Source organism: Pongo abelii, chromosome 13, assembly GCF_028885655.2.
Source record: "Pongo abelii isolate AG06213 chromosome 13, NHGRI_mPonAbe1-v2.0_pri, whole genome shotgun sequence".
Classification (NCBI taxonomy): Eukaryota; Metazoa; Chordata; class Mammalia; order Primates; family Hominidae; genus Pongo; species Pongo abelii.
This window is the reverse complement of record NC_071998.2, coordinates 96950868-96974116: the sequence shown is the minus strand read 5'-3', so window position 1 is coordinate 96974116 and position 23249 is coordinate 96950868. Positions and strand designations below refer to the sequence as shown.

Sequence of the window (23249 nt, the reverse complement as noted above, 5' to 3'; positions counted from 1 at the left end):
CTCTGCAAGAAGAAAAATATGGCTCTTTTCGCCAGACCCCGCAGGCAGTCAGACCTTATGGTTGTCTTCCCTCATTCCATAAAAATCGCTGTTATTCTGTTCTTTTTCAAGGTGCACTGATTTCATATTGTTCAAACACATATGTTTTACAATCAATTTGTACAGTTAACACAATTATCACAGTGGTCCTGAGGTGACGTACATCCTCAGCTTATGAAGATAACAGGATTAAGAGATTAAAGGAAAGACAGGCATAAGAAATTATAAAAGTATTATTTGGGAACTGATAAATGTCCACATTAATATGAAATCTTCACAATTTATGTTCCTCTGCCGTGGCTCCAGCCAGTCCCTCCATCTGGGGTCCCTGACTTCCCACAACAAAAAAGATGATGATGCACTAGATCTTTTGAACTTGTAAAGCACCTATAACCTGTAAAATGTGACTGTGAGCTTCAGTTATTATCAAATATACTCAATATATACATATGGACTTGGAGTACCCTGACTCAGCCTCTTTTCAAATTTTGCTTAGTCCATTTTACCCCACAAGTTTTCCCATGAGGCTCAAAGAAAAGCTCCCTCCCTAAGCTACACTCATACCAACTCTGACCTGTCACACCCAACACTGAACTGAGATGCTAGATTCCTTTTCTCTTATGGATACCATGGTTCACACAACTGATCATGTTCTCCTCTGTACTTTGGCTATGAGGAGACCAGATGCAAATGTGTGGCCCACCTCTAGCAACTATATAAGAAATTGTGTATTCTCATACTAACTATGCTCCTGGCTCCTAAGCCTTCTATTTTCTCTTTGACCTTGTCCTGCTACATGTATCTCTGCAAGCCACCCCAAATTCCTTCTGAAATGAGAAAGGACACAAATCTGCAATGAAAGCGCCATCTATTCACCAAAGACAATGCCCTATTTTCTATTGCAGGGTGCTATTATTCTATAGCAACTGTGACATCTATGTGGTCATTCATCAGTTCAACATCAATAGGAATGGGTGTGGTAGACTGTTCACAAAAATTGACACAACAGAGTGCTTCTCTGTATGAATTCTCCTTTGCAATGTGTCTTTGCAGCTCCTCCCATCAAAAGATGAAAGCTATTTCCCAACTTGTTTAATCAGGGTGGGTTTTGTGACTTCTTTCAGCAGACAGAATACAGTAAAAGTAATGCTAAGACAGTTTTGAGACTCAAGAGAACTTGCACAGTTCTCCTCTCTCTTCTCTCTTGAAATCTTGTCCAAACGTCAGGTAAACAAGCCCGGGTTATCCTGCTTGACGATGAAAGACATATGGCCCAGTTGCCCGCATTTCTCCAGCTAATGGCCCACTAGTCCCCAAAAGAAAGCCACCCAGGTGATTAGTAGTATATGTAAGACTGAGGCAATCCAAGACCAGAAGAATTACCCAAGTCCAGCCTGAGCTGCTGATCCATAGAATCATAATCTAAATATATGTTTATTGTTTAAGCCATTAAATTTGGAAAGGTTTGTAAGCAGAAAAAATTAACTGATACAGTGGTTGAGCTCTTTCACAAGGCATTATTCAGCCAAAGGAAAATAATCATTTAATGGTCATGAATATTACATAGATATGAGATATAATCAGAATCCCTTTAAGACCATCCTCTTGGAAGGCACAACTCCATTACACGTAAGAAAATGGAGTGTGTTTGAAAGAGAAAAGGAGCAAACATCCTTACCAACAAATATTCTTGCAGTACTAGCTGACTGCAAGCTACTAACCGCAATACTCCACATCCTCTAGGGTCCCATTCCCCAGACGCTTCCACACTCTCTGTAACTGCAGAAGAGCCTTGCCTTCACCATTCTCAAAGCTTGGATTTCAAATATCCCAGATACCAGGCAGAAACCTACTTCTAGAGGATGGTTTCTAAGACCAGAAACTCCCAAGCTGCCTGCATTTAACGAGACCTAGAGAGGAGGTAAGGAGAAAGAAACAGAGCCAAAGTATAGCATAGTGCTAGGAGAACAACCCTTGGATTCAGACAGACCTGAATTCCCACTCCATCCCTTATAAGTTTACTTATTGGACTTGAAGTTAGAAAACCTGGGTTCATTTCCAGAGTTCCTCCTTATTCACTTAGCCTCCTTTTCATCATTTGCAAAATGAAGAGCTTTGTTTTTGGTAGCCTTGAAAGTTAATTTTGAGATTAGAAATTTATTAATGTTCATTCTAAAACCTATAATTTTTTGAGCAAATTATTCAACCTATCTGACCTTCAGTAACCTCACCTTTAAAACAGGTTTAGTAAAACCTACCCCACAGTATTGATCTGTACATAAAGTACCAAACACAGTGCTGACATATAAGTACTCAATAAACAGAAAGCAAGTTGGAAAAATGTTTGACTTTACTGTTCGGACCATGATTTTTCTCCTAGGATCCTATTGACAGCTTATTATTAAGAATTTTAATTTTTCTACTACATTGTCTATGAGTCCTTTTTATTAGGAATACCTAAAAGTCAAGACTCTTATCTTCTTTTATTATATGTAAGCAAGAGAAGTTTAAAAACCAGAGAGTGTTTTAAAAACTAGAATGTACCTTAGCCGAATCTGTAGTCTCAAAATTACTAATTTTCAAGACCGCAAAGAACAAAGCTTCTATTTTGAAAATAATGAAAATGAGTTCCAGTGAATAAGTAAAATCTCCAGAAGCAAACCCAGGTTTTCTAATTCCAAGTCCACTTCTCTTTCCACAATTTAGAACAGTACCATCTTCACCCCAAGAACCTTAATAAATATTTGGCCATGGTGATAACAACAACAAAAAAAATATTCTACAGGAAATGTTCCCAAGTCATTTCTCATCCATCCTTTTGGCTAGAAATCCAGATTAGCTTTTGTCACTGCCATATCATCAGGCAGGCTTCACTCAAGACCCACTTATTGTCTGCAAATGTTGCTATAATTAAATCCAAGTGGCCGCTGTGAGTTATCATCACGTACCCTCTTCAGCCATTAGTCAGATTTCCAGGGCTGCGTTCTTTATAAAGAGGTCACTCACTCTTCTCTTTCCCCTTGGCTATCCCAGCAGGTTTTTTCTTTCCATTTCTTGGGCAAGAAACTTTTAAGCCAAACTCATTTTCAGGCAATCGGCCAACCTTCCCATTTATCCCAGTGACCTTACAGCAGCCAGAATGTCTCTTGCCAGCATTGCTGATAAGCTTTGGGGAAAGAGAGAGGAAGAGCTCTGAAGCAGAGTCTCTGAGAGCAGTGAGGACCGGGGGCTGTTTCTAATAGAGTGCAGGACTGCTGTCATCATCATCACCATCAACATCAGAGTCAGAAATCTCTCCAGTTTGGAGCACATTACATAGTTTTTCCCCCTGGATGTTTACATTAATCCTTCTAGCAAGGGTAAAAAAAATTGCAGAAGCTTTGAGCCAGATGGGATTATCAGAATCACCTCATCCAAGCTCTTCACTTTACAAATAAGGAATCTGAGACCCCATGAGAGAAAGTACCTGCCCATGATCATTTAGTGAAAATGGCAAAATGGGTCTAGATTCAAATTTCCCACCTGAATCTCTATTCAGGAAGCATCCCACTCTTTGCTCCTAGGATCCCAGAAGACTAATAAGCAATTGTAATGAAATAGGTCTTGAAGCTCTCCTGAAAGAAACCACTCTGCCACCATTTTTAATCAACACTTGGAGTTGACCTTACTTCTCAGTTCCGGGGATAAGACTATAGCCCAGACCTGGATAATTAGAACACATCCTCCTTCTGGCCACAGTTATTGGTTTGGGGATAATTAAATGACCTAAATAAGCCCAATGAGAATAACCTCCAGGATTTTTGCTGAAGCTTTTAGAAAAGAATCTATTCTGGGTTCTCTAAAATGTTAAGTTGTAAGGGCTACAAAAGCCTTGAGTTGCTAGAGACCTTCTATACTACCATTTAGAAAAAGCATTCCTTAGAATGACTCCAACATGGTAACATGATTTGAGCACCTGGATTCAACTATGCCTGAAGAACTAGACTTTTCAATTACATGTGTCAATAAATGTTATCTTTTTTAAAGATAGTCTGATTTGTTTTGTTACCATTTATAACCAAATGAATCCTGACTGAAACACCAGCTTTTCTTGATTACTTTCAATCATGAATGAAATGTTAAGACTCCCTTGGTACAACATAGCTTTTACCACAATCACTGACAATATGAGCACCCCTTCTTCTATCCACTTACACACCTATACCCAGTGGACCCCCTAAAAGTAATTGTTCCCTGAGTCTTCCATAGAACTAATCACATTAATAAATTATTACCGGACACTGCTTTTTGCATTATCTCTGATTATACCATCAAATTCTTTAAAATCCCCACAAGGAAAAATATATGTAATAATGAAACAAGACGGCTTTTAGGACTCTGATCTACCTAATATAAAATGCCCAATTGTGAGAAAGTAAGTATCCAGTCCATCATCCAATTGTCTTGATACACACCCACCTCCCAGCCAAGGGGTTGTATTAATGATGTACACACACACAGGACAGCCCATTTAAAACACATCCAGCCAAAAAAGTCATGGCAGCATTTTTTTTTAATTCACTATAAAGTGCTGTTCTTAAGAAAACAAAATACTATTATTAAAACCATCCAGAAGGATATTGTCAAGCCACCTCGGCAGTCACATCTGATTGGCCTTTTCCAAAAGACCTATCATCTAGGGGATGAAAAAAGGTTCTTGGAGAAGTTAATAAAGATGCTTCAAGAGTCATCAAATGTTTACCATATGCTGTGGTGTGGGAGGTGAAATTGCAACCAAACAAAATAATAATAAGTAGATTTGCTGGCACAGATATACAATTGTGTAGTGAAAAGATAAAGCACTCTGTGCCAGCATTCCACTTTTTAATGAATGCCTTACTAATGGTTACAATTTGTGGACACTGAGAAAGCAGAAGCTTGGCTATCAGAGCCAGTCAGGCAAGGAAGCCATTCTTTCCAATGTAAACAGGCTTGTTTCTCTGTACACAGTGAGGTATCAAATGCCAATAAACCCAAGAACTATTTTTCAAGTGTTGCATCAGAGCCTCAGAACCAAAACTATAATTGGTAGATAGATCGATGGATAGATAGATGATAGATACATAGATAGATATAGAGATGATTAGATGGATGAATAGAGATAGATAGATAGATAGATAGATAGATAGATAGATAGATAGATACTGCTTCTTAATTAATTCCAGAACGAAATTATGCTCACACTTCTGCCATTGGCTCCCAGAAAAAACATGGGTATGTGATGTGTGCTAGAAAAAAGAATATATCCCTCAATCGAAACTAATAACACCCTTAGCTTCAGAACGTATCCCATGCAAACAAAGCAAAAGAAGTTTAATATCAGAACACCGACCACATTAGAGGAAACCCAAGGAGTCTTTGAGTAGAGGATCCATACCTAGGTTTTAGGCTAACTACTCTGTCTGATTTCTGTCATAGAACTTCCATTCATTCTTTAAATAAATAGTTATTAAATTCTTACTGTGTGCCAAGAGTGGGCTAAGTGAATACACAATGGTGAATCTAACAGGTATGGCCCCAGTTGTCCTCATGGTGCTTACAGTCTAAAGGAGAAAATAGATAGTAATAAGTAAATAAACATGAATGTTGTTCCAGTTGTCTATTGCCACATAACAAACTACTCAAAAATGTAATGGCTTAAGGCATCCACCATTTTATTACATCTCACAATTTTGAGGGTGAGGAATTCAGGCAGAGTTTAGCTAGGCAGTTCTGTTCCATATGATGTGGATGAAGGTCAGTATTTAACTAGCAGATATGCTGCAGTCTCGAGGGTCCAAAGCAGTTCACCAGCACATCATATGCCTCGGCAGGGATGGCTGGAAAACAGGGCCCAGCTAGGACAGTTGACCAGAAAGCCTATACAGGAACTCTTCAGTGTAGCAGTGTCAGAGTAATTAGACTTCTTGCTTAGAAGCTCCAGGCTCCAGGAAGTCTTCCAAGAGATAGGAAGCAGAAGCTTCCAGTTTATTAATGTCTGAGCCTGGATACTCCCACATAATAATTTCTGCCATGTTCTATTGGTCTAGCAGCCATAGAAACCTTCCCAGACTCAAAGGAGAGTACAGAGACCCCACTTCTTCCTGATGGAAGAAGAATTTGCAGCCATATTTAATCTACCACAAATATATAATTCACAATTGTGATAAACACTGTGAAGTGTGAAAACAGGGTGCCAGGAGATAGACTGGGAGACAGGCAGGGAAGTGAATCTAATTTACACTGGCAGGGCAGGCAGTCATGGGCTCTCTGTAGCCCTGAAGGACAACTAGTCATAAGCTGTTCCCACCTCCATCATCACACCATGAGCATATCCCATCTTCAATGTCATCTTTTTTCAAAAAAAAAAAAAAAAAAAAAAGGGAATTGCAACAAGGTGTTTTCTGTTTTTCTAACACCCTGTAAGACAGGCACATGCTTCAAAGCTACTGAACTCCTTCAATTCTCTGAGGAATGAAATAAAATATATGCCTGAGAATTTATTTAATGACATGGAACAGCAAATTCCACTCTAAGATCAAATGCAATATCTGTAATAGTACAATAAAATAATAGGCAATCAAGCAGAAAACTTTGTTACTAAATATGAATTATTTGCAAAGAACAATTTGTCACCTTAATGTATGAAGCATTAGATGCCTCAAAATCACCATAATTTGCATTCACTTTCTGTTATGAAAATAAATGTTTTAACTTAAAATTGCCAGGTATATTTATTTATCATGAAAATTATATAGCTGGTGAATGTGAGTGTGTATCTCTATGTAAATATCTAATCATATGTGTAATGCAATCCATCTGCAACACCCAGCTTTTATTCAAACAGTGAGTGTCTACTTTGTGCCATTCTACCATCTTAATATAAGAATTCTACAGGTAGAATTCCTTATGCAATTGGGAACTGTCCTATTCTCTTCTTTCCTACACTGCCACTGGCCAAGTTCAAGACTGTTTCAATCTCTCCTGGACTGTTAGAACAACCTCCCTCTAGTCTGTTCCACAGTCTGAAATTCAAAGCTCTTTACAAGCAGGTTATAATCCATCTCTCCAGCCTCTTTTCCTACTTCCCCAGACACTCTGCAGTCCAGTGGTTCCACAGCTCTGCCTGTTGTAGTCCCTCCACTCTCCCCGTTTTGTTGCTGGCTTATCCTCTAGCCCCATTTCAAAATTCATCTCCTCTGCAGAACCTTCGCTCCCCTATTCCCCCAGGCTCCTGTCCTCAGTCCTGTCATAGCCTGAACCACAGCATATTAAATTGTCCACTTACTTGTCAATCCCCGACCTCCACCCTCTGGCTGACTCTGCAAGAGCAGGGGCTGTGTCATTTTCACCTTTTTATTTCCAGTGACCAGCAGGGCTTGGCCCAATGTCAGCACTCCAAAAACATGGTTGAATATCTCCTCCTTCTGGCTCTCAGCTACCTTCTGGAAGGTTGATTTGCTGGCCTGAGGAAATTTTAGCTTTCTTAAAATATCCAAAAGCCATGATGTCAACAGAGATATGAATAAAAATATTTTTCTTTTTTTAAAGTTTACCTGAACATTATTGGGTGTTTTTTTTTTCCTATTAAGCAAAGGATTCTTCTCTGTACTCATTTCCTTGTCTCTATCTTGACATCTGATGCAATTTTCCTAATTTTATTTAAAAAAAATAATAAAGTTGCAAAGCTCAGTTGTTGTGAATTTGGGAATTTGTCTGCCAAATTTCATCCCAGCACACTCCAAGCAACACATTGGCTTATCAAACAGTTTCCTGAGAATGGCTCCTTCTGAAGTGTTCAGGATCCCCTGTGATACCAGAAACTGTCCAATGAGACAAGAAAGGAGTAGGGATTGCAATGGGAACACTCCAGAACCTTACCACTTCCTAACACTAGGACCTCAAGCAAGTTACTTAACCTCTCTATACACTTCAGCTTCCCCATCTGGAAAATGGGGATAGCATGAAAATTCTAACTTCCTCACAGAGTTCAGTGATGCATTGCGCATACAGCATCTAGCACAGCAAAGAACATCCACCTTTCTCTCCTCCTCCATCCCCACACAATCCTTGCAGAAGAAAGCAGATTCCTACAGGCAGGGGACACAGGTGGCTGACTGGGCCCTGCCACACAGTCCTAATCCAGCCCATACTCAGGAACTTGTCTTCTCTGCCTCTAGTCACCTTTTTCAGACCAGGATTCTCTGCCTCTAGTCAACTTTTTCAGACCATCATCCCCTCCTGGGATGATGAGAATTAGAAGCTGACGGCACTATGTATTATTAAGTACTGGTCTCTCCTCAGTGCTTGTCCGACCTGGCTGAGGGTTACAAGAGGCAAATGGGTTTCTCCCCATCATTACAGGTGGCTGCCAGCAGTACACCCATCTGCCTCCCTGGGCAGCACTGTCAGAGGGTCAGCACCCAGACATCAGCACCTAGCACATTGCTTTAACATCACCCAAAAGTCTCCAAATAGAAAAGAAACACTGGGCCTACCTAAATCAATTGCAGACTGCATTTCATATAAGGACTTAGTTAAAACCAAGCTACTTCAGTTGAGGTTTCTCTGGGAAGACAGTGGTAGGGAAATTGGGAATAATCAGAAGTCAGGGCTGGGAAGGAATTTAGAGAATCTCCGCTTTCCACCCTCATTTAGCAGAAGAGAAATAATGAAGACCAGAGAAGAATAATGACTTGCTCCATGTTACACAGAAAATTAATGGTTGAAATGGAAGAGGAGACCAGAGGGCTTAAAGCCAACTCCAATATTTTTGCCAATATGACACTAAAAACGTAAATGGTCATTGAATAGACTTTATGACTTGGGATGGTGAGGGGCTTTAAGAGCAGAAAGACCACCCAAATATGGACTAATTGATTCATCAAATCATTATTGAATGCCCTCCATGTGTTGGGCACTGAGGCATGGATTGACAGAGTTCCTGCTCTCATGTGGTTTACAGTCAGAGCAGGGTAAGGGACAAGGAGGGATAACACACAAGTAATCAAATACACCAAAAAATCACAGCTTGTCACCAGTGCCACGAAGGAAGAGAACAAGGTGTTGTGATAACAAACAACACAGCGGAGAAGGTTGCTTTAAATAAGGTGGTCCAGGAAGGCCTCACAGAGGAACTGGCCTTCAAACTGAGACCATAGGGGCAAGATCCAGTCATGTGAGGAGCCAGGGCAAGAATACACTAAGGTGAGGGGGGAAAAAAGCAAGAAGTAGGAAAGAGTCTGCTCTTCTCTAGAAATAATCAGATGTCAGCAAGGATGGGAGCTTGTGAGCAGAGGTGCGAAGAGACAGGAGGGCTGGGGCAGATCCTGCAAGGCCTTGTGGGCCAAAGTGAGACATTCATTATTTTGTTCTAGGTACAGCAGAAAGTCAGGAAAGTTCCAAGCAGGAGAGAGAAGAATTTTTCCTTTGCTTCTTGTAAGATCATTCTGGCTACTCTGTGATGATAATGAGAGGTGAGCAAGCAAGGAAGCAGAGAGCATACGCCGGAACCATGGCAGGGGTCAGGCTAGAGAGAGATCATGGTTCCTTGGACTCCAGTGATGATGCCAGTGATGACAGAAGGAAATACGTGGCTTTGTGATCAATGTAGGAACAGAACTGAGAGAATCTGTCAATGGATTAGGTTTAACTGAAAGGAAGAATCTGATATTTTACCTTGGTTTGTCACTTACGGGCTGGCCATGTTGAAATTTAGAGAAACTCTAAAGATCTAAAATGATTCTGAGGTGATAGGTGGCAAACTCTGGTTTCCTCTAGGTAAAGTGAAGTCTAGGCAAGTTGGCAGATCTCTTTATGTCCCGGTTTTCTTAATTGCTAAGGTGGGATAATAACACCTACATCGCCCAGTGATCAAATGGATTTAACGAATATAATGCCTGGCACAGAGTGGCCCTTGATACTTTCACTTTTCCTAACATAATAAATCTCATTTGGGATCACATATGATATGCTGAAGATTTTTTTTTACTTAGTCCACTTTAAAGCATAAAGCTTTCCAATATTCTAAATAAGTATTTTCTAATACAAACTAGTAGAGTACCTCATTATTTTATTATTAGGAAAAACTATACAGACTTTTCCCTAATAGATCTCTAAGTCTATTTTCATTTTTTGTAGCTGTTTCCAGCTCTCAAAATTAATCTCAGTTCATTTTATTGTGATTTAGTCTGGATAAAATCTTAAAATTCTTAAAGTTATCAACTCATGAATAAGCCAACATGGTTAAAAGAACTAAAAGGCAATTATGGATCTGTCAACCAGCCACTATAAATTTCAGTTTTGGGTCCTCAAACAATATTTTCAAAGGTGTTCTCTCAACAGAAAGAAAAATAATGTCTCATTTGTGAATTCCTGGGGAGCAACCACTTAGGGAGAACAGTAGATCTCAAAAGGGTAGACATTAACAACTTGTATCCATTCAACCCATTAAGAAATTCAGCATCTTTTTCATGCCAAACTCTGGAATTACAGCAAGCGGCTCTAGATCTTCAGTGAGACTCTAAGATAATAGGGAAGAGTCTGGTTTCTCACTCTGTTACAAATGCTTCCAATGTTGGGACACAGAGAATGAGGATTTAAAGCAGAATAATCATTATTAGAAGATCACCTGAGATTTTCACCAAACATATATAAACACATATATGGAAAATGTGTATAAAATTCTCTATAAAATCTTTGCCCTATGGGTTTGTTGGTTTGTTCACTGGAAGAGCCAACTTTATATAATCTCTGTAATTTCTGACCTAAAACTCTCATTGCAGAATCACGCTTTATGCCTTAGGGGGAAAAATTTTTTTTCCTCAAGGCAAGTAATTTGGAGCCTGTAATAAGAGTTTGATTCAGCTTAGCTTGGATATTAGTTTCTTATTCAGTTTTCCCAAATAGAAGTAGAGATTGTATATACAACTTCTTGGAACTATGAAGCAGTATATGGGGTACACCCACAAAACTACATATACACATTTGCTATATTTCTGAGCATGCCTTTAAAAAAGATGAACAATATTCAACTACTGATAACCAAAGAACTTGCTATTTTAAGAGAAGGTGGCAGTATAATATGTTTCTAAGGCTAAATATCTCCTCTCACAGTGATGGTCATTTAAATTCTTGCCTAACAAAGGGATTTTTATGGAAGGTTAATGCTTCCTATAACATTTATCCTGGATGGTGGAGCTTTTCGCATAATTTTCTGGGCTTTATTCCTGCAGTGTTATAGAACCTTATCTTTTCTCTAATATAATAGCTTGCCAGTAAAGAGCCAGTGCATATAAAGACAGTCGTTATTTCTCAGTTCAAGCCCTGATTTAACGAAATTCCAAATCTCTAGTGAAAGAGGGCTCGAGGTTAAGCCATGAAGAAAGGAGTGTAGGCCCAAGGCAAGCTGTCATGGCTCTACCTGGGACTGGGCTATCAAAGGTTACACAGGACACAGAGCCCTGGCCAGTGGAGGCTGCAAGGAAGAGCATAAGGCCAGAGGACAGAGTCAAGAGTGACATCATAGCTTTCTTGAAGGGGTCTTCAGCAGGAGGAAGCCTCCCCATTTGCATTTGAACTGATTTGCCTTTCCATCATTTTCCTAATTCCCTTTCATTATTTTGACATTTGCTAAAAAAAGCCTGGCATTCCAATAAAACATTTTCTTCCCAGTTACCGATCTTTCCTTCCTTATCCAGCAGTTGGTCAACACCACTGATAATAACTGTGGCAGATTGTATTTTCCTCACACTGGGACCAACAATATTTCTGGCCCCACATGCCCTTCTGGAACCTTGCCACTTCCTGTCAAGAGGCAAAGTCTATCTCACCTCCCACTGACACTAGACAGGGGGCTTTGTGACCACCCTGCTGAATATAATATATGAGTACATGGTATATGACTTCTGGGGCAAGGCAATGGTAAGCAATGTGACTCTTATCTGATTCTAACCTTTAGTACCCAGCCACCACACTGTGAGAAAGTCAAAGCTTTCTTCCTGGAGAGATGACACAGGGAGGTTACATGGAGAACAGCCAACCTCAACGACCATCAACCACCAGATACCCGAGTGAATGAGTCTTCAAATCATTCCAGCCCTCAGCCTTTGAGTCTTCCAACTGAGGCCTCACATGACATAGAACAGAGATAAGCTAACGTCACTCTGCCCTGTCTGAATTCCTAACCCATGGAGTCACGAGCATAATAAGGGGTTGTTTTATGGCATTGTGAAGTAATTTGTTTCATTGCAATAGCAGCTAGAACAATGATACACTATAATATATCCTTTGTAAGAAATTATAAATGTTTGCGGCAAAGACTTCTTGCTCTCTAATGAAGTCTCACATGTACACTCCAAGTGATCCCTTGAGTCAATCCTTAACCACCTAATAGTCAAAGGCAGCAATAAATCAATGAAAAGGGTTTTTGGATTACCCCCCACCCCCAGACCTGGGTCCTTTCTTTTTTTGGCCTTGGCTAAGTTATCTAACCTCTCTGAGTTTCACTATTTCATCTTTGAAAAAAGGATAATAATTCCTACATCAAGAAATCAGTCTTGTGAAGCTCTTGTTTTCGGTAGGACCTTGATAACCCTATTGACACTATTGAGAATTCTTCCCAGTGCATGCTTCCTCTAGGAGGTCTCTGCCAGTATGGAACTTTTTGCTCTATGCGCCTCCATATCATTCCTTTATACTCCATCTAACATCACACTTCCTTGAGCATGTCATTATTACTTATGTATCAGAACATTTTAGCTAGGCCATTGCCTAAGGCTCAGACACTGCTGGCTATTGCTAAGAATCATCCATTCCCCATCATATGTTTGTACAGCATTTGGGTTACAGATTCCCACATATCACTTTGTATCCACAAATTCACATAGGAGCAAAGGAGCCTCGTGGGAGAAATGAAGTTAATTAAGACTCTGACTCTCTTGCCCTCTATATGTTTATATTCAAAGATTAAAAAACATTTTTCTCTAATACATCAGGGTAGGAGCAATTAAAATAGAAAGAGAGACACAAGAGACCACTGAAAGGGAATTCACTGAATGGGAAATATTGTCTTGATTGGTAAAATAAACACAGTAAATAATAGGTTAATGGGACAAATTCTAGACCCAGTACGTAGTAAACCAAGATCCTTACAGACCCAGCCTAGCTGGAGGCAGAAGTAGGTTTTCAGGAAAAATAGTTACAAGACCTACACTCCTGGAGAGTTGTATCACTTGGAGCCCAGGTAGTTTTCCTCTAGAACTGTGTTGTCTCATATAGTAGCCACTAGCCACGTGTGCCTACTGAATACTTAAAAGGTGGCTAGTCCAACTTCAAATGTGCTGCAGAGGTAAAATATACACCAGATTTCAAAAACTCCAAACAAAATCATGTCAATCATTTCATTAATAATTGTAAATAGATTTCATGTTGAAATAATATTTTAGGTATATTGGGTTAAATAACACATTATAGAAATTAATTTCATCTATATGTATATATACTTTTTTAGTGTATCTACTAGAAAATTCAAAGCTATATATGTGATTCACACTATATTTCTATTGAATAATGCCATTCTAGAACATCCCTAAGTAAAGAAGCAGCAGAAAACCAGGTGGCCCTCAGTAAATGTGTAGATATGTTATCTGTAATGGGATAACAGGCAAGTCCTGAGATCCTTGGGGCCCAGAGAAAGCTTCATCAGATACTCCTCTGGAGAAATAATAAAATGTAAGCCCTGCTCTCATCAATAGCTGCCTTCCTTCCTGGCCATGGGGTGCTGGAGGCATCCAGAAGAGCAGACAGGACCGCCAGGAAATCCTTGGTTGAGGAACTTCACCTCAAGGAGGTCATTTTGGTCTCTGCTCTCCCTTTTAGGCAGGGGATAAGTGAGCATCAAGGAGAACCAATGATTCATCACCCTGGGGGCTAGCACAAATATTGAGAACAGGTAAACTTCAGAAAAGGCAAGAACTCCAACTAGTAGACTGAACTAGGTCCCAAACCATGGTAACTTTTAAAATTCACACAGTTTTATTTATAGTCTTAAATTAGTAAAGCCTCCTAATTTTGGTTACATTTATTTTTTCCCTTCTATTTACATATTCATCTCAAATAAGAAGAAGAAGAACTGTTGAATGGTTCTGCTAGATATTTGAAATATAGTTTGAATCATCACCAAACCCTTAAGACCTAGGTATTATTATCCACGTCTTACAGATAACAAAATTGAGGCTTAGAGATGTTAAGTCTTACTCAAATTCTAGTAAATGACAGAACCTGAATTCAAATCCAGATCTGTCTCACTCTAAATTTTAGTCTTTAATTTTTAAGAACTAGAGAATTCTAACGAGCAAAACAAATGTATGTTATAATGTATTTATATTGGTTAAATATGTTCTTAAGCTTATGTATATGAATTCCTCTTCAAAGATTATATGCTGCAAAATAGTTAGATGATACCACAGATAGAAAGCTGTAAGTTTCCACTTTAAGCACTGAACTCTCTGACCCTCAGTTTTCTCTTCCATAATATACTTACATATTGAAAACATGTAACAACATGTTAATTGAAAACAACATGAAAATGATGGAAATTCAGGTTTCCATCAGGAAAATATGAAAACTGGCTTCTGAACCTACCCAGTCTTGTCTCCTACTAGCTTCTATAACCCTTGAATATAGGATCTTATCAAGCTAAAATAGTCTTTCAGTTATTCAAAAATCATGTAGTAGGTATAGTTTTGTCTTAGATAGTTTAGTCTTTATTGTGAAGGCAACAGAGCCCAGTTTTAAACCAGGCATGAGACAATCAGATTTGCATTGTAGAAGGATCCCTGTGGGGTACTCACACACATTGGTGGGAGGGTAAATTGATACAATCCTTTTGGAAAGCAATTTGGCAAAGTGTACTAAGAGCTCTAAAAATGTTTAACACAGTAATATCACTTTTTGACTACTTCAAGGAAATAATCCTAAAACCAGGAAAAGCTTTGTGACAAAGCATCCATTGTAGCATTACTCATAATGGCAGAAAAAAAAAATGGCAATTTTCTCACTACCCAACATAAGGGAATGGTCATGCAACCTTCAGTACATGCACTAGGTAACATATTACTTAGCCATCTAAATTATATTTACAACAAGTTACCAATAACATCAAAAAATGATGACCTACTAATGTTAAGATTAGTAATACATTTGTAGAGGATTATAAAAGTGGCCACAAATTTTTTTGCACCCTACACCCATGCCTTTGCAATTGATGTATGATATCCTTTAAGAAGTGGAATCTATTTCTCAATTCTTTGAGGGTAGATTGACCCTGTGACTTGCTTTGGCCAGTAAAATATTAGTAAATGAGATGCAAGCAGAGACTTGAAAAGTATTTGTGCACTGATACTTGCCCTCTCTATATATTTGGAATCTTTCCATCACAGCATGAAGAAGTCCAAAGATAGTCTGTGGATGGTGAGAGATACAAGGACTTAGTTCTTCCTGTCACCCCTGACATCAGCCAGCAATCCCAGAAGGAGAGCCATCTAGCTAAGTGGCAGTGAAACACAGATGCACACGGATGCATGAGTGAGGTCAGCCAAGACTAACAAAAGAACCACACAGCTGAGCCTAGCCCAAATTGCTGCTCCAGAGAATTATGAACTAAATCCACAGTTGTTATTTTAAGCCACTAAATTTTGAGGCCACCTATTACACATCAAAAGCTAACTGATAAAAGTTTGATAATTTCTGAAGGTAAATGTCGGGTATGTGGAGGAGGGGGTCATTATAATAATGTCTTTGTTTTTGTGTATGTTTAAAACTTTCCATAGGCTGGGTGTGGTGGCTCACGCCTGTAATCCCCACACTTTGGGAGGCTGAGGTGGGTGGATCACCTGAGGTCAGGAGTTCAAGACCAGCCTGGCCAACATAATAAAACCCTGTCTCTACTGAAAATACAAAAAATTAGCTGGGCTTGGTGGTGGGTGCCTGTAATCCCAGCTAATCAGGAGTTGAGGCAGGAAAATCACTTAAACACGGGAGGCAGAGGTTGCAGTGAGCCAAGATCATGCCATTGCACTCCAGCCTGGGCAACAAGAGCAAAACTCTGTCTTCAAAAAAACAAAAAAAAAACTTTCCATAATAAAAAAATTTTTTAAATACGTGCATTTGAGCTAAAGAAAAAATAAATGTCAACTAAAACATTTCAATGTAAAAATACACAGGCGTATAGCTTGATCGCAACTACTAAAAAGAAATTTTCCATAGAAAAACACTCAAAGAAAAATTTACCATTGGTTGTTTCTGGGTGCTGAGACTATGAATTTTTTTAAGCTTACATGTATCTTCCAAAGTATCTATAATAAACCTTATTGCTTTATCCTAAAAATAAATTTTTATAATTTTATTAACTTTTATCTCACATACACCGTTTCAATATAATTTCTTTCTATAGATTATGTAGAGAATGAATTTGGAGGGGGAGAAACTAAATGCAGAGAGACAAATCCAGAGGAAATTAAAATAGCCTAGGGGGATAGTAATGAAGGTCCAAAATCAAGGCAACAACAGTAGAAAAGGAAAGGAGAGGACAGACCTGAGAGCAGGGAGACAGAGAAAGAGGATCCACAGGCTTCAATGCTGGACATTGCCTTGCAATATGCTGTGGTTTGCATATGGCTTGCTTGTCCCCAAAAAAGTTCATTTTAAAATTTGATCCCAACATGGCAGTGTTGGGAGGTGGGGCCTCGTGGGAAGTGTTTGGGCCTAGGGAGTGGATCCCTCATGAACGGCTTGGTGCTGTTCTCAGGGCAGTGAGTTCTTGCTCTGGTGAGACTGGATTGGCTCTTAGGGGAATGAATTAGTTCCCATGAGAGTGGGCTGTTATAAAACCAGGACAACCCTTGGGTTTGATCCCCCTGTGCACATGCCTTCTCCCCTTTTGACCTTTTCTGCCATGTTTCAACACAACACAAAAGCTCCCACCAGGAGCTAAGCAGATGTCAGCATGATGCTTCTTGAACAGCCTGCAGAACCATGAGCCAAATAAACCTCTTTCCTTTATAAACTACTCAGCCTCAGATATTTCTTTATAGCAACACTAAATGCACTAAGACACAGTGAAAGGATATATAACCTGGGACCATGAATGAGTTTCATGGGGACCTACAAACCCAACCTAAAAATGCACTCAAATTTGGGTTCGAGCATGTAGATGCATCTCTCTAGATAGATAATCCCCAGGTTTCTTCCGATTCTTAAATAATGAACGTGATCCCAATAGCTGAAGGCCTGTTAAGACTTGTCTCCCTATAGACAGGGAAAAATTCAGTTTGGCCTTTCAACTCTGTTCAGATCTGACCAGCCATAGGACATTGAAGAGGGCATTGAAATGATGAGACCTCAGTCTGGGACTTTGGTCCCTGAAGCATGACCTAAGTACATGACAGTCCAGGTGATACCAACCCTTCTGAGCCATCACTCATCACATGCACTGTCCCAGTGTCCCTCAGAAGCTGGTTCCTCCTAGATTCTACCCTAAAGAAAGCCAAACCCCTGTCAAACAGCACTTCAGGGTATCAGAGACATGGCTGTAACTGGAACCCTGACCTCCATTAAGCAAATGAAAAACCAGTTTTCTAACATCTTAGGCTCAAATGGTCCCTGTTCCCCTCTCTAAATGCCTTTCTTGCCGTGTTTCTCCTTGTTCTTCTTTGTTCTGGCCTATTTTAAGTTCCCAGAAATCTGTGCTTCTGCCCTCTATAGAGGTTTTGCTATGTTGTTCCACCTGCCTAAGACTCCATTCCACTCTCCCTTCAACTAATGAACTTATCCTTTAGAGCTTAACCTCAATCACTACTTCCCAGGCGAAGGAAATCCTTCTGATATATGCTCTCAGAACATTTAGGGAATTGATTTTGTTATGCCTATATGTGATTATTTGATTAGCCTCTGCCTCCCTCCTCCAATAATAATTCTAATAAAAGCCAACGTTATTTAAATGTTTACTAAGTGCCAGGCACCGTGGAAATCTCTTGACATGTATACATTTCTTAGCACAACAATCTCATGAGGAAAATGGAGCACAAAAGGAAAACAACAGAACTGTGATTCTGTAGCTAGCGAGAGGCAGTGGTGGGATATAATCCTACACAGTGGTAGGAGGTAATCCCACACAGTGGTAGGATATAATCCCAGCTACAACTACACTGGCCTGAAGCCCCATGTCTTTGTTTTCACTGTTTGTACTCCCACACCCAGCACAAGGTCTGATGCTTAATGGGAACTCCAATGGTATTGATTGACTAAATGGACTTGCCTTGCCTTGCCTTGACCTGCTTTGACATGTGGCATCCAGACTTAGACAACTTTAAAAATCACCTTCACCAACCCCAACAGATGAGGAATAGAAGACTCAGAGAAGGAATGTGTTTCCCTCAAGGTCACATCACACAGAACCAGGACTAGAAGTCAAATCTCTAACACAACCCAGTGTTCTTTCCACTGCATTAAATGAAAATTCAAGTTTCCCACAGTGTAAAACCACTTAAGTATTTTTAAACGAATAAAGGACCATCACTTCCTTTCCCTATTCTAACTCTGCACTGAAATCAGAAAAGAAAAAAGATGGGTGGGTAAGGAAACAAAACTATTTTGTTAGTGATGTGTATTTGGAGAAAATCACAGGGATTAGAGAAAATTGTGACTTATATAAATGGCTCCTTAAAAAATTATTTTTTTCTATTTCTTACTAGTGATGAACAATTTTTTAACTCAGAATAGCTTTGCTTTAGCAAGTCTGTGTCTTTAACTTACAATCCTTTCAATGCAATTCTCTGTCATCAATTTCTTTTGTTAGCTCAATGGCAGTTTCACTTGTGCTGATCTTGATTTACACAGAGCTGCACCACAATGGGGGTCTCCATGGGCCTGCAATGATCGAGCTTGACCATCAGAAAGACCCTCCTCATGGCTGGGGAAACACTATGCATGTAACTCCTAACAGGCGTTGTTCTCCAGGGACTGGGAAGGAAACAGCATGTTTCTAACACAAGCTCATCAGTACTCAGAGATTCTTCAGAGCAAAATAATACTCATTTAAAGAATACATTTATCAGCAGCATAGAAGCAGTACCTGACAGCCTAAGTTCAAACCTCAGCTCCACCACTTATTAATCCCAGGACCTTGAGCAAGATACTTACCTTTTCTATACCTTGGTTTCCTCATTGGGTTGTAAAAGTAAACATCTCACTCATATGAAACTCATATGAAAAATGAACAAGATAATATAACTCTGAAGCTAGCAGGTAGGAAATGCTCATTTAAAGCTAGCTGTTTCTACTATCAATAAAAAGAGTCAAACTCTAAAAATACTTTGAAGGGATTTATCCTGAGCCAAATATAAGTGACCACAGTCCATGACACAGCCCCAGGACATCTTGAGAACACGTGCCCAAGGTAGTCAAGATATGGCTTGGATTTATACATCTTAGGGAGACATAAGACATCAATCAATACATGTAAGATGTTCATTGCTTTGATCTGGAAAGGCAGGACAGCTGGAAGTGGGGGCTTCCAGGTCACAGGCAGATTCAAAGATTTTCTGATTAGCAATTGGTTGAAAGAGTTAAATTATTATCTAACGACTCAAAATCAATAGAAAGTGATGTCTGAGTTAAAAGAGGGTTTGTGGAGACCAGGGTTCCCATTATGCAGAGGAAGTCTCCAGGTAGCAGGCTTCAGAGAGAACAGATTGAAAATGTTTCTTCTCAAAGTTGATTCTCTCCTGGATTAGGAAAAAGGAAAGAAAAGGAAGGGGATTCTCTTCAGAATGAAGATTTTCCCCCACAAGAGTCAGCTTTGCAGGAGTATTTCAGGATAGGGCAAATAAAACATATTTGGGGTTAAAATATTTTTATTTCCTTCTTTATCATGAGATGCTACGCCAGAGTCAGACTGGAAAGTAAGCCGCCTTATGTAGGCGTAAATAAAACCCTTCTGATGAGACTTTATGGTTTGTAGCATGTTACTCCCCAGGCCCCTTCAATAAGAATTTGGGCAAGAGAAGAAAAAGGTCAGTTTAGTCCTCACTACTATGATGAACTGCAATTTTACATGAGCCATAGTCTTAAACCCTGCAAGACCTACACAAGGTTCATTATAGACCAATTCAACTAACTTTTACGAAGCTTGGTGCTCTCACAAACATAACTTCATTTAACTTTTTCCAAACCTGGTTATAAAGACTTACTTATTTTCACTTTACAGCTGAGGACACTAAAGCCCAGAGAGGAACAGTGATTTGCACAAGGGTGTGCAACAAGCCCCAGGTTGCCTGATTCTGAGTCAGAACTCGCTCCATGAGAAATATAACACCAGAGTGTCAACAACATGATCACCTTTCACAAGCCTGGAAGCAAATGCAGAGGGGCTTGGTGACCTGCCAGTGAGCTTCAGAGAATCCAGGTCAGAGGCTGAATTAGATCTGTCTTTGCAACTAAGAGCAGTTCTCCCACAGGACCCTGAAGGACCACCACTAAAGCTTTGTAAGAAAGCTTCCTATTCTTTATTCTGACATTGCCTTTTCTACCAGCGATGACATAGAAGCTCAATCCTGGCTTATTTTAATGCTTTGGATTTTTTTAATGCCTTCTCCCTATAAAGGGCTGTGGAAAAAGTTCATCATGTGCTCTTTGGAAAGGCTCCCTGGGCACCCAAAATAGATGCCTTCATGGTTAGATGTCACCAACAAAGCCCACTGTCTCCTAATAAAAGAAAGCAAAATGTATGAGGTTTCTGTAAAATGTTCAATGAATAAATGAAATGTTTTGAGAAGAGCATTGGTAAACAGAAATGTTTCTAGAGGAACTCACCAAACTGAGCCAAGGGAGAATGTTTTCTTGGAATTAAAAAGAAAGAAAAGGAACTGAGAAACCAGAAGAGGGACAAGAAAGCTGCCTCAAATGCTTGAAGAGCTATCATGTAAAAAAAGGAGCAAGGTGTGTTCCAAGTGTCTCCAAAGGACAGAAGAGTAATGATCAGCACTACCAATGTTGGAACAGGCTGGGCAAAGGAGTCTAAGGGTTAAGAACATAAAACTGGAGCTTCGTGGGCTTAAATCCCTTTCCTGCAACACAGAAAGCTTCCATTTCCCCATCTGTAAAATGGGAATTACAATAACTACCTACCTCATAAGGCTGTTGTGCACATTAAATAGGATGATGAATCTCAAGGGCTTGCCACTATGCCTGGTGCATAGTAAGTCCTCCATATAATGTCATCTGTTCTCCTTGCTGTTGGGAGAAAGTGAGTTCTTTGTCCTTGGCTGTATTCATGCAACAATTTATGATCAATGAGCTGCAAAGCTGTGTTGGGAAAAAGATGCATGCATTAGGCAAAGGGTCAGATTAAGTGACCTCTAAGCTTCCTTCCACACTTGGGTTTCAAAATTCTTTGTTTCATTGAAACTGTGGTTAATGTGAAGTCCTCTATTGGACTACCCTTCTGGGCTCCAGCTTTGGGGTTTTGTTTTTCCACTTTTATACTTGCAAATCCTTGCTGAGGAGCAAAATCTGGAGAGTGAGTCTTCTTTTGCTTGGTGACTGCATTCCTGGAATTCCCAAGATTCCAGTCCCTTTTCCTCCTCACATTGTAAACATTAGGTTCTTGTGGGGAGGACAAAAAGGTCACTTTTCAAACAGCATTTGCTCCCAGACTCTCATCTGAATAATTCAACTCAACTTCATGAAAGCACCAGACTTTGGGCTGATCTCAAGACTGTTTGACAGAACGGTGCTGATTTAGGCTAACAAGAGGTCATTGTTTGAGCTGGAGAATGGCCTCCTCACTTCTTGGTGAGCAGAACCAGGTACAGAACATAAAATGAGTTCAACGGACTCCTTGCAGTTGAACCAGTAGCAGCCAAGTGCCTTCCCAAATTCCCTTCTTAACAGGACCAAGCTCTTGAGAAGGAGGAGGCATTTACTGGGGGTTACTACAAATTCGACTTTACTGCCACTGCCTTTATAACCACAATATAAAGTAACTCCCACAACACAGTGAAGATAAGCTCCTTAAAGAAAATATAAAAGCATTAGCTTGGCAATTCACCCAAACCTCATCATGCACCATAGACATTTTTGAAGTTTAACAAAGAAAAGCACATCATTAAAGAATACTGCTCTATCACCATTCTTATGCAAATCCTTCCAGATAGTTGGGTGGAAAATTCCATCTAACACGCAGCAAGAAATAAATGTTGCAGGGTGGAAATTTCAGCTATACTGAGTGCATCTATCACTTGTATAATCCAAACTACTGTATGTGCGCTGACTACACAATTAGTATTGATCCATTCACCATGTAAACATCAAGTACTTTCTATTATTACTTGAAATAGCATGCTATCACAATTTCTATTTCCTCCTTCTATCTTAAATAGAAGTATTGCACATTAGCCCTTTCCTTCATGTACTTTTTTGCACAGCTATCTAACTACAGTGTTCAGTGTGGTGCTGAGTTTCCTGCAGACATCTGCAGTATTAGCATTAAAGTACTTTATTTTCAAGACATCTCTGATGGAAGACAATACAACTTTCATTTACCCAGAAACCTGTTACCAGGGCTTCTCTTAGAAACAGGTACATTCTCTCTCAGTCTGTCTCTCTCTGTCTCTCTCTCTCTGTCACACACACACACACTCCCCTGCCCTGACACACACACACACACACACACACACACAGATCATCCTTTGTTTGCTACTCATCCCCATCCCGAGACCACCATCATCAGCATGTCTCTTTAGCTCCAACCCTCAGTAGCTCAGGACCGCCAGGTCTCTGGAGCTCCCAGGCAGTGGAAAAATATATTTGCCAAGTCTGAGAATGGCATTTAATTTCAAGATGACTTGCTATAGAAGCTCAAGGCTTGACTCTGGGCTGCATGGTTCAAATGTCTGGATGCATGAAGAAAAATTACTTTGGAGAATAAGTTCTGCTGTTTGCAAGCATATTAAAGCCTAGTAAGAGGTGAGTCTTCTCTGCTCTTCCCCTTTCTGCATTCCATGGCATGACAGCATGAGGAAATTTGAACTCGGTTCCAGACCCTGGAGGGTCAATTTTAGCTCAAATAGCTTGGAGCTACCTATCGTATAATTCATGTTTTCTGGGAGCTAGTGCTGTTCCCTGGGCACCAC

At 39.8% G+C, this 23249-nt stretch overlaps 1 long non-coding RNA gene across 1 annotated transcript in view; it reads right to left on the bottom strand.

Annotated features, from left to right (window-relative positions):
• The window catches only part of LOC134759795 (uncharacterized), a 41810-nt gene that overhangs the window by 17418 nt on the left and 1143 nt on the right, over positions 1–23249 (bottom strand). Inside the window, exon 2 of the long non-coding RNA XR_010136573.1 lies at positions 21244–21420. This is a non-coding gene — a long non-coding RNA (uncharacterized LOC134759795). The remainder of the gene's footprint in view (positions 1–21243; positions 21421–23249) is intronic.